Genomic DNA, 11628 nt, shown 5'->3' on the forward strand with positions numbered 1-11628 from the left:
GGGCATGCAAGAGGCAGCCCATCTATGTTTCTCTCTCCCTCTCCCTTCCTTTCTCGCTAAAATCAATAAAAACATACTTTAAAAAAAGTATTGATGTTCTGAATATTGACCTAGAATAGTATATGTTCTACAGTTTAACTCTTTAAAGCTTGTCTATTGCTTGCTTACATTATGTAAACTATTTTTAAATGCATTGGTCATGGCACCTCCACCAACACACCTACCCCACTACCAAGTAGAAAAAGTAGAAAAGCTACCACGACTTTAATATTAAGAGAGTGTACACCTCTACCTTATTCTTGTTCTAGGGAAAAAGCACCACATCATTAGGCTTTATATTTCATCATTTCCTAAAAAGTTAACTCTAGAGTTTTACTTGTGGTAGATGTGTCATCTTTCTTACCTAAACCAATACCTTGCCATATCTTCATCCTTTATCACACCAGCTCCTGGGTAAAACCAAAAGATATAAAGAAAAGGAAACTCAGTCAACTGCTTGATGATAAAATCTTCTATAAACCTGTAAGACACAGAAATCTAACCAGCAAATCCCTACTCTCTCTCTTCCCCCAGTAGAATGAGCACCAGAATAACAAGGAAGTTACCTTTAAGGTATCTCTGGCCAACAATATGCTGGGCACCAGAGTACTCAAAGCTCTGAGAATACATCCAGATGTAAAGCAAAGAGATCATGGATCCCATTATGACCAGGAGCTGGTGGGGGGGGAAACAGAAGAAAGAATGAGAAGGAAACTTTGGGGATCTACTTCAAATATGGGTCATATATGAGAGAAATAAGTATATTCTATGAGAAAGGCATTTCAGGATGGAATGCATATGACTTAAAGATGAGGTGTATCGTTTATTGGTCTCTGTTGGGAAAATAATATTTATTGTGACTAGTCTTTCAACTTATTTTTAGTCATTCTGCTATATACTTTTCCTGGGTGGTGCAGATAACTGTATTGAATAATTAACTAAGATTAGATGCTAACCAGCAGGATGTTGGAACTTTATTAAAGAAAAAAAATGTAAAGAATGTGTTTGCTCATTGATCGCGGGGACACCAGTTCTGTTCTGTCTGTGCAAGCTGAGCACACACACCAGCAACCATGTCTAAGGGACCTGCAGTTGGCATTGATCTTGGCACCACCTACTCTTGTGTGGGTGTATTCCAGCATGGAAAAGTGGAAATAATTGCCAATGATCAGGGAAACCGAACCACCCCGAGTTATATTGCCTTTACTAATACTGAGCGATAGATCGCTGATGCTGCAAAGAATCAAGTAGCAATGAATCCTACCAACACGGTCTTTGATGCCAAGCACTTGATTGGATGTAGATTTGATGCTGCTGTTGTCCAGTCTGACATGAAGCATTGGCCTTTCATGGTGGTGAATGATGCTGGCAGGCCCAAGGTTCAAGTGGAATACACGGGAGTGACAAAAAGCTTTTATCCAGAAGAGGTGTCATCCATGGTTTTGACAAAGATGAAGGAAATCGCAGAAGCCTACCTTGGGAAGACTGTTACCAATGCCGTTGTCACAGTACCTGCTTACTTCAATGACTCTCAGTGTCAGGCCACCAAAGATGCTGGAACTATTGCTGGTCTCAGTGTACTTAGAATCATCAATGAGCCAACTGCTGCTGCTATTGCTTATGGTTTAGACAAAAAGGTTGGAGCTGAAAGAAACATGCTGATCTTTGACTTGGGAGGTGGCACTTTCGATGTGTCAATCCTCACAATTGAAGATGGAATCTTTGAGGTCACCCACTTAAGTGGAGAAGATTTGACAACCGAATGGTCAACCATTTCATTTCAGTGTTCAAACACAAGCATAAGAAGGGTATCAGTGACAAGAGGGCTATTTGTCACCTTGCTGCTTGTGAATGTGCTAAGCGTACTCTCTCTCCCAGTATTGAGATTGATTCGCTCTATAAAGGAATCGACTTCTATACCTTTATCACTCATGCTGGTTGGAAGAATTGAATGCTGACCTTTTCCGTGGTACCGTAGACCCTGTAGAGAAAGCCCTTGGGGATGCCAAGCTTAACAAGTCCCAGATCCATGATATTGTCCTGGTGAGTGGCTCTACCCGCATCCCCAAGATTCAGAAACTCCTACAGGACTTTTTCAATGGAAAAAAGTTGAATAAGAGCATCAACCTTGATGATGCTGTCACTTACGGTGCAGCTGTCCAGGCAGCCATTCTCTCTGGAGACAAATCTGAAAATGTCCAAGATCTGCTGCTGCTGGACGTCACGCCTCTTTCCCTTGGCATTGAGACGGCTGACAGAGTCATGACGGTGCTCATCAAGCACAACACCACCATCCCCACCAGGCAGACACAGACCTTCACCACCTACTCCGACAACCAGCCGGGCATGCTCACCCAGGTTTATGAAGGTGAGCGTGCCATGACCAAGGATAACAACCTGCTTGGCAAGTTTGAACTCACAGGCATGCCTCCTGCACCTCGTGGTGTCCCCCAGATTGAAGTCACTTTTGATGTTGATGTCAATGGCATCCTCAATGTCTCTGCTGTGGATAAGAGTACAGGAAAAGAGAACAGATTACCATCACTAATGACAAGAGTCATCTGAGCAAGGAAGACATTGAGCACATGGTCCAAGAAGCTGAGAAGCACAAAGCGGAAGATGAGAAGCACCGGGACAAGGTGTCTTCCAAGAATTCACTTGAAGCCTATGTATTCAACATGAAAGCAACTGTTGACGATGAAAAAATTTAAGGCAAGATCAATGATGAGGACAAACAGAAGATTCTTGACAAGTGCAATGAAATCAACTGACTTGATAAGAACCAGACTGCAGAAAGGAAGAATTTGAACATCAGCAGAAAGAGTTGGAAAAAGTCTGCAACCCCATCATTACCAAGCTGTGCCAGAGTGCAGGAGGCATGCCTGGAGGAATGCCTGGAGGCTTCCCTGGTGGCGAAGCTCCTCCATCTGGTGGTGCCTCCTCTGGGCCCACCATTGAAGAGGTTGATTAAGCCAGCTTTGCGCATAGATATAGCATTGTTCCACACAGAATATTGAAGGACCCAGATTTGTAGCAAATTCCATGGCAGTTTTAAAAGTTCAGCTGCTGTATAGTAAATAAGTGGGCATTCTTGATATTTGAATATGGACTGTGCACAGGGCAAACAAATAATGCACTTCATAACTGTACTAGAGGCCTGGTGCATGAATTCGTGCATGGGTGGGGTCTGGCCAGCCCACCCAGATCTGGCTGGGCCAGCTGGGGGTGGAGCTGCAGGTGGTTGGCCGGCCGGCCCTGCCTCCTGGTCAAACTCCCGGTTGAACTCTCAGTCGAACTCCCATGGAGGGGACAATTTGCATATTAGCTTTTTATTATATAGGATTGTAAAGTGGAAAATGCAACATCTTAAATAAAACTATTTAAAATTGGCACCATAAAAAGAAAAAAAAGAATTAATGTGTTGGCTGTTTGGGCAGAATATGGTGGGTTCCTGACTCATTCTGTCACAGTCTGGAAAACTCATAGTCCTGGCCTGTTTTTCAGACACCTTCAACTGCCTTCACAAATAGAAGACTTTCAGAAAGCACTTCCAGCTCCCTCCCTAAAAATGTCCAGGTGAGCCAGTGGGTCTCCAGAAGACGAAAGAAGGTGAGAACTCACAGCTAAGATCATAGCTGTGTTCGTTTCCTAGGGCTGCCATAACAAAGTACGACAAACTGGGTGCTGACACAACAGAAATATATTTCATCACAATCTGAATCTATATATTCCAGATCAAGGTGTCAGCAGACATACTTAGGCTTAGGATCAACCTATAGAAGAAGAGGCACGCATTCTTTAAAACTCGGGCATTTGAAAGAGAGAGAGAGAGTGCAAGATTGAAAGTGTTCCAGACTGAAAGAGACATGACCACTCAATGCAAGGCAGGTTCCTGGACAGGATACTAGACTGAAAAGGAAAAGAGACATTGTTAGGGCCATTGGATAATGGAAATAAACTCTTTGAATTTGGCAGTAGTGTTCTATCAATGCTGATATTTTTTGATGGCTGCATTTTCTGTTGTTACAGTAGCAGACATTCCAGCTTGGGGTGGAATGCAGTATATTTTAGGGGTGCTGGGGCATCATGTCAGGGCAGTAGAGAGAGATGAGAGAGAGAATCCTATCTAATAATAGAGTAAAATGTAAATTACCATCACTCCGCTACGCCCACGATTGGGCGGCGGGAGGCTGGGGGGCGGGACTCGGGGTGGCCTATCCAGCCATTGAGAGGCACGGATCCGCTGCCACTGAGGGGGGCGGGACTCCCGCCCCCTGCGACTCTCAACGGCCAGATCGAGGCCAGATCCGCGGCCGCTGAGGGGGCCTGCGCGGACACCCAGCTGCGCCTCTCAACGGCAGGGAAGCCAGGTGTCCGCGGCAGCCCCCCTCAACGGCCTTTGAGAGGCGCAGTGGGTGGGAGTCCCGCCCCCTGCGCCTCTCAACAGCAGGGTAGCCCCCCTCAGCAGCCACGGACCATCAAAAGCGTGGGAGCTGGGTGCCTGTCCGCTCAGGCACCCAGCTCCCCGCGATCAAAAGTAAAAGTGTGGCAGCTGGATGCCTTTCCGCTCAAGCACCAGGCCTTTCAGAAGCCTCCGCCACGCCGGAGGCTTCTGAAAGGCCTGGTGCACCAGCGATCGAAAGTGAAAGCGTGGCAGCTGGATGCCTTTCCGCTCAGACACCAGGCCTTTCAGAAGCCTCCGCCGCGCTGGAGGCTTCTGAAAGGCCTGGTGCACCAGCAGACAGGCACCCAACTCCCCGCGATCAAAAGCAAAAGCATGGCAGCTGGATGCCTTTTCGCTCAGACACCAGGCCTTTCAGAAGCCTCCGCCACGCCGGAGGCTTCTGAAAGGCCTGGTGCACCAGCGATCGAAAGTGAAAGCGTGGCAGCTGGATGCCTGTCCACTCAGACACCAGCAGACAGGCACCCAGCTCCCCGCGATCAAAAGCAAAAGCGTGGCAGCTGGATGCCTTTCCGCTCAGACACCAGGCCTTTCAGAAGCCTCCGCCGCACTGGAGGCTTCTGAAAGGCCTGGTGCACTAGAGGACAGGCACCCAGCTCCCCGTGATCAAAAGCAAAAGCGTGTAGGGGACCCTACACGTGCATGATTCAATCATGCACTGGGCCTCTAGTAAATGAAATAAAATGTTAACTGAGCACCCACCCAGATGATAGGAATATAAAGTTGTTGTCTCTTCTGGCAACATTTCTGTAAGTTTGAAATTGGTTCAAAAATTTTTTTAAATGTAAAAAGCAATATCATAATTATTGAATAAATAAATAAAATTATATATATATGTGTGTATACATATATATATAATTGCTTTATTAATCCCATCTGCAAGTTTTTTTCTGATCCTATGTATATAATTCATTTTCTAACATATAGAAAGTAGTTAGGCCATTTCCACAACCAGTATACCCAAGTGGCAATACTGATAAAATAATGAAAGTTCAATAGTTTTGCTTTGTCACTGTCATCTGTAATTTTATACCATCAACTCAAAGTAGCAAGTCTATGCATTTCTCCAAAATAAATTTCTGAGCATTTTTATTGTCTTTTTCTATTTCAAAAGCCCCCATTTTCTTCTTGTAAGCACTTAAATGTTACTTTTTTATATTAATGTTACATGTTAATTAAATGTTTCTTTTCCCTTTGTTGTATGACCCTTCAGGGGGGTTTGTTTGTTTACACATGTCCTTCCTTTATCTGGGTTCATTGGCAAAAGCCCTATAAATATTAATTTATCAAGAGAATACTTTATCTACTTTCTTTTTTGGACCATTCACTTATTTAACAAAAATATTGAACAATACTATGCTAGATATTAGGGGTGAACAAAAATAAGAACAAAAACATATATAGCTTATGGTATGGGAGATAGACACTTAACACATAATAAAATATGCAAGTAAAATTACAACTGTAGTAAGTATTAGAATGAAAACATATAATAGGGAGGTTTGTTTCTCCATTTCTTTGTATCAAAGAGTGAGGGTTAGTTTCAGTAAGATGAAACTGGAAAGGGAGACAAAGGGCAAATTATGGAAAGCTTTGATCAAAGGCCAGTTAGAGGTTTTGGTCTGTATTTTAGAAGCAGCGGAAGTCTCTGGAGTGTTAATGTGTAGGGGGCAAGAGGAGATGAGGAGTGGTGGGAAAGGATCATTTTGAATTTCAAAAAAATCACTCTGATTTCAGTTTATAGCTGAAGTAGAGTACACAAGATGTTCAATTGGGCAGCAAGAAAAGTATTTGAGGTTCTATTAACATATTGTATTAAAAAGTTAAGCTTTACTGATATTTAACTCAAGGGTTCACTTAACCTGTATATCAGGTTGTTGTACGTTGCTTAGGGTAGTGGAGATAAACAAGGGAAAGTATGATTATTCCACAGTGTTGACTGACTGGGGAACCCTCACCCATTTATTTTTTTATGCATGCCAGGTTAAGTGTACTTATGGACATAATGCTAGTTTAACTAAAATAATCTTTGTAAAGTGAACGCAATCTTTAAAAGACTCCTATATAAAAAAAAATGGGCTGAAGTTAATAGTAACATCATAAGGCTTAGTGATCAAGAAATCACCTGGGTTTCTGACTTGCACGACTCTTGTCACTGAAATGAGATGACCAGCTTTGTTGTGTTGTGGAGGAGAGGGTGCAGGGGTTCATGGCTTTGTTTTGGACCATATTGGGCTCAAAGAAGTGCTATTGAATATGGATGCCAGGCATTTTACAGATGTCTAGCCTAAACATTTCAGTCATCTCAGTAAAGGTGTTAATTTAGGTTATACAGACATTAATGAAATCTTAACTTGAAACATCAAAATTTCAATTTTTGAAAGCCTCATATCTCTGTGATCTGTCTTCTCTCATTGTCAATAATTAGAATTGTATATTTACTCTGATGTTTTTAAAGTTATCCTTTCTAAAGTTAAGCAAGTCTGTTTCCACCCTGGGATCTTTAAGAGGAGCTCATAGTATTGTTTTTTATGAGTAAATGTATTAACCACTTTTTATATGGGTGCTTGTTTAAAAGAGGCACTTGAAACCAACTGTTTCACTTTTAAAAGTATGAAAATTTCAAACATACAGAAAAATAAATTAGATATATACCTATGCACCCACCAGACATATTTGGTAGGCTTATATTTTGCCATATTTGCTCGATTTTTAAAAAATAAGTAAAGCATTATAAAAATATATATATATATCTATCCTCATCTCTTCTCTCTCTTCCCAAAGGTAACCATTAAGTCTGCATCTTAAGTGCAATAATCTAATGAATGTTTTTAAGGGATAATAGCCTCAAGTTAGCTGTATCAACAAGGATAAATCTTAAACATAAATGGTAAGGGGAAAAAAGGAAGTCCCAAGTTATTTTAGCATTTCAAATAGTTGAATGAAAACATTTCACTACAGTAGAATTGTTAAGGCTAATCAAAACATCAAATTGCTTTACTCTTGGTTAGAATTTTTTTCAACCCCTGTGGTTATGTTTATATCAACAACTAGAGGCCCGGTGCATGAAATTCGTGCACGGGGGGTGGAGGGGTGTCCCTCAGCCCAGCCTGCACCCTCTCCAATCTTGGACCCCTCAAAGGATGTCCGACTGCCCGTTTAGGCCCGATCCTACCGGGATTGGGCCTAAACGGGCAGTCGGACATCCCTCTCACAATCCAGGACTGCTGACTCCCAACTGCTCGCCTGACTGCCTTCCTAATTGCCCCTAACTGCTTCTGCATCCCAGCCTGATCACCCCTAACCACTCCCCTGCCAGCCTGATTGATGCCTAACTGCTCCCCTGCCAGCCTATTTGCCCCTAACTGCCCTCCCCTGCAGGCCTGGTCACCCCTAACTGCCCTCCCCTGCAGGCTTGGGTCCCCCCCAACGGCCCTCCACTGTAGGCTTGATTGCCCACAACTGCCCTCCCTTGCATACCTGGTCCCTCCCAACTGCCTTCCCCTGCTGGCCATCTTGTGACGGCCATCTTGTGTCTACATGGGGGCAGCCATCTTGTGTGTTGGAGTGATGGTCAATTTGCATATTACTCTTTTATTAGATAGAATAATGATAAGCCAGAGATTATTTTAAAATTGCAGTTTATTTGGTAGAAATCTGTTAAAACATGAACTTCATTAAGAGGAAAGAATCATTTTAAGAGGACCTTGTGATGAGAAAACTGGAATCATTTCTGGTTCAGGGCATATGCCTGATTACTTAATATTTCAGTCACTAACTATGGTCAATTCTATAAATTTGAGGCCATAATTTGTGCCAAGCTCTGTGGTTACAAAGATAATGGTATGATCTAGACCTTGCTCTTCAGCATTTCAAAGTTGTGGAGCAGAGATATAAGCAAATTGCAAAACAGCATGATAAGCACTTTCATAACCACCCAGAATGTCCAAAGTTCCAGGGGAGAGAGGATAGTATCTGATTCTACCTAGTGGATTTGTTCCAAAGGTCCTGTCACTGATATGACCAACAACATTCTTTGGCCTAGAGAATAGTTCACACACATAATTGTAATGCTCTTTTTTTAACTGGTCTTTGAGGCACAGAGAAGAGCACTGCATTGGACATAAAATGCTGTTGTCCAAAGTAGAGCTTAGACAATTGTCCCTTCAGCTTCATGTTATCTATAATGATAAAAGCATAACATGCTAATTAGACCAGATGGCCGAACAGTGGAACGACCGTCCAGACAACCTCCCAGATGACCTTCTGGACAAAGCCGGGGCTGCGAGGGCCGAGCCCCCTGCAAGAGTTTCGTGCATCAGGTCTCTAGTAGATAAGTAAGTAGGTGAACTCTCAGATTTTGTGTAAGCAAAGTGAATACTTTTCATATAAGTTTATTTGCCTTCATAAAGAAATAAAGACCCAAAGAAACGGTTAAGCCTGAGTGTTTTTATGCTCAGTTTGATGAAGAGTGCAGTCATGGAGAAATGTAATAAGGTAGTAAACTGGGGAAAACTTAGTAAGGCCTGTTTGTTCAGATTCTTGGCAGTGTCCCTCAGTCTTAAAGATAAGGATGGTCCTTTCCTACAGGTATAGAAAAAGCATCTCTTGCTCTCACTTGTTTGGCTCAGTGGATAGAGTGTCGGCCTGCAGACTGAAGGGTCCCAGGTTCGATTCCAGTCAAGGGCACATGCCCGGGTTGCGGGCTTGATACCCAGTAGGAAGCATGCAGGAGGCAGCCAGTCAGTGATTCTCTCTCATCATTGATGTTTCTATCTCTCTCTCCCTTTCCCTCTCTGAAATCAATAAAAATATTTTTTAAAAAAAGAGCATCTCTCACATGAGGGTCTTATGACCAACTTCAGGGGAGAAGGGTGGTAAGAAGTCAGAGTAACCTTTTCGCTTCTGCCATTTTCTCACTCTTTCAGCTTAAAATATTCAATATGCCAAGGTGCTATATTTTGGGATAGCCTATCCTGAATGTCACCAATGCTAATTGATCATTTCTTGAACCCTCTCTTCTCTTGATATATATGAGATTGTCTTCTCTTGCTACCCCATACATGTCCATGTTCCCTAAGGTTTCATCATCCAATCTTGTCTAACTTCAGTTAGGCACTTTCCTCCTGTGACCTCAATTCACATGGCTTCAGATATCACCAATGTGTGAATGACACCCAAATATCTATTTCCAGAGCAAATAATGCCTTTTGTGCTCCAATTCAAATCCCCTCTTAGATATCCCACAGGCAAGTAACATTCAACTTGTCCAAAATTAAATCCCCTGTCTTCTCCCCCACAACTCACCCATCCTCACTTCCCCAAATAATTCCAAGTCCTGTCTAATCAGACTCCCGACGTCTTTCATACATTCACATTTCTCCTTCCCCACTGTCACAGACTTAATTCAGCCACCACCTTCTCATCGGAATTATTCAGCAGCCTTGAGCTTCTCCCAGGCCCGGTCTTGAGCCTTCCTATTCATCCCGTAGACTGCAACCAGGGATTAGATGACCCTCCTTTCAGACTAACACATACTCACCTGCATTGCAGTATCAATGATACTCACCCCCCTTCCCCAAAACACACACACACACTTATACCCACATTTTATAAATTTCACAAAGGAAAAGATGTTTTGTTTTTCCAATTTATTTTTGTATCCTTACTGCCCAGCTAACTGCTTCATACACTGTAGCTCCTTTAATATTTGAATGGATGAATTTGAGTGGACTTAATTTATGAAACTTATAGATTATCCCTACTTCATCTTTAGCTTCAATTCTTAAGGGGAACCAGTATAGAACATTCAAGTATTTATTGAGAGATAGTTTAAAAACACATAATACATTAGGAATTTATACAACCAAATTAGCTTAACTAAACATCAGCTGAAATAACAGTTTTTAATTTGGTTTTGCGGTGCTGAAGAGGTTGTTATTCATCCAAGCTGACAATCAGGCTCATGAGTCACAAATATGCTTTAATCTAACACTATGTTTGCTCAGCTTTATGGAGGGAAACAGGACAGGAGATACAATAGGTACAGTCTCCACCTCTCATCGGGAGGTGGAGCCAATCTCACCCACAGCTCCTAGGGCTGCCACAGAGCAGGAAGTGTGTGTGGGCATAGGCCACAGTGAACCACCCTTGATTTTCCACCTGTCTTCTAAACGGTTCGTCACGTCAGCCTAAAGCCTGCCTACCAACTCAGACCTCCAGCCCAGGAGAAGAGAAGAGAAGAGAAGAGAAGAGAAGAGAAGAGAAGAGAAGAGAAGAGAAGAGAAGAGAAGAGAAGAGAAGAGAAGAGAAAGAAGAGAAGAGAAGAGAAGAGAAGAGAAGAGAAGAGAAGAGAAGAGAAGAGAAGAGAAGAGAAGAGAAGAGAAAGAAGAGAAGAGAAGAGAAGAGAAGAGAAGAGAAGAGAAGAGAAGAGAAGAGAAGAGAAGAGAAGAGAAGAGAAGAGAAGAGAAGAGAAGAGAATAAGAGAAGAGGTCATGCACCCAGAAGCATGAATCAGAAGACACCAAATGTCTCAGCACCAAAGCTGGTACCTAGAACGTAATAGAACAATCCCTTCCATTTTAAGATACAGTACTTCAAATCTAGAATTCTGTAGTTAATCTACCTATAAAATAAGTGTGCTGACATTTTCATTTGCAGATATGCAAACATCCCAAAGTTAACCTCTCATGGAATCTTACAGGAACCTGCTAACTAGAGGACAGGCTCCCCTTGAATGAGAGAGTAAACCAAGGAGGAGGAAGTCTAGGGGTCCAAGAAGGAGGAAGCCAGGGCAGGAGGAAGGTGAAGGAAATTTCCAGGATGATGTGATGGGAAATCCCAGGAAGGCAGCTGAGGAGAAATGGAGAGGATAAATATTCGAGATTGGAGCAACAGGATAAAAGATGTGTCTCCAAGAATATGGAGAAACTGTGAGGTTACCTAAAGTGTTAGAATATGTGTAAAGAAAGTCAATACTTGATGAAACAACACAGGATGAATTGGACATGGCACATGGAAAACTAAGCAAATATAAAAATGAAATTTCAGCTCTCTAGAAAACAAAAGTGCAGAAGAGAGTAACTAAAATCATATTGGTGAGGTTCAGGACAGGGTACCCCAAAATA

At 42.5% G+C, this 11628-nt stretch overlaps 1 pseudogene across 1 annotated transcript; it reads left to right on the forward strand.

Moving 5' to 3' along the window:
- Positions 1-1064: 1064 nt before the first annotated feature.
- Positions 1065-3117, forward strand: LOC307100319 (heat shock cognate 71 kDa protein-like; annotated as a pseudogene). Its single transcript has one exon. The product of its transcript is annotated as a heat shock cognate 71 kDa protein-like (transcript).
- The last annotated feature ends 8511 nt before the right edge of the window (positions 3118-11628 follow it).

This window comes from Cnephaeus nilssonii (assembly GCF_951640355.1).
Source record: "Cnephaeus nilssonii genome assembly, chromosome: 1".
NCBI classification, from domain to species: Eukaryota; Metazoa; Chordata; class Mammalia; order Chiroptera; family Vespertilionidae; genus Cnephaeus; species Cnephaeus nilssonii.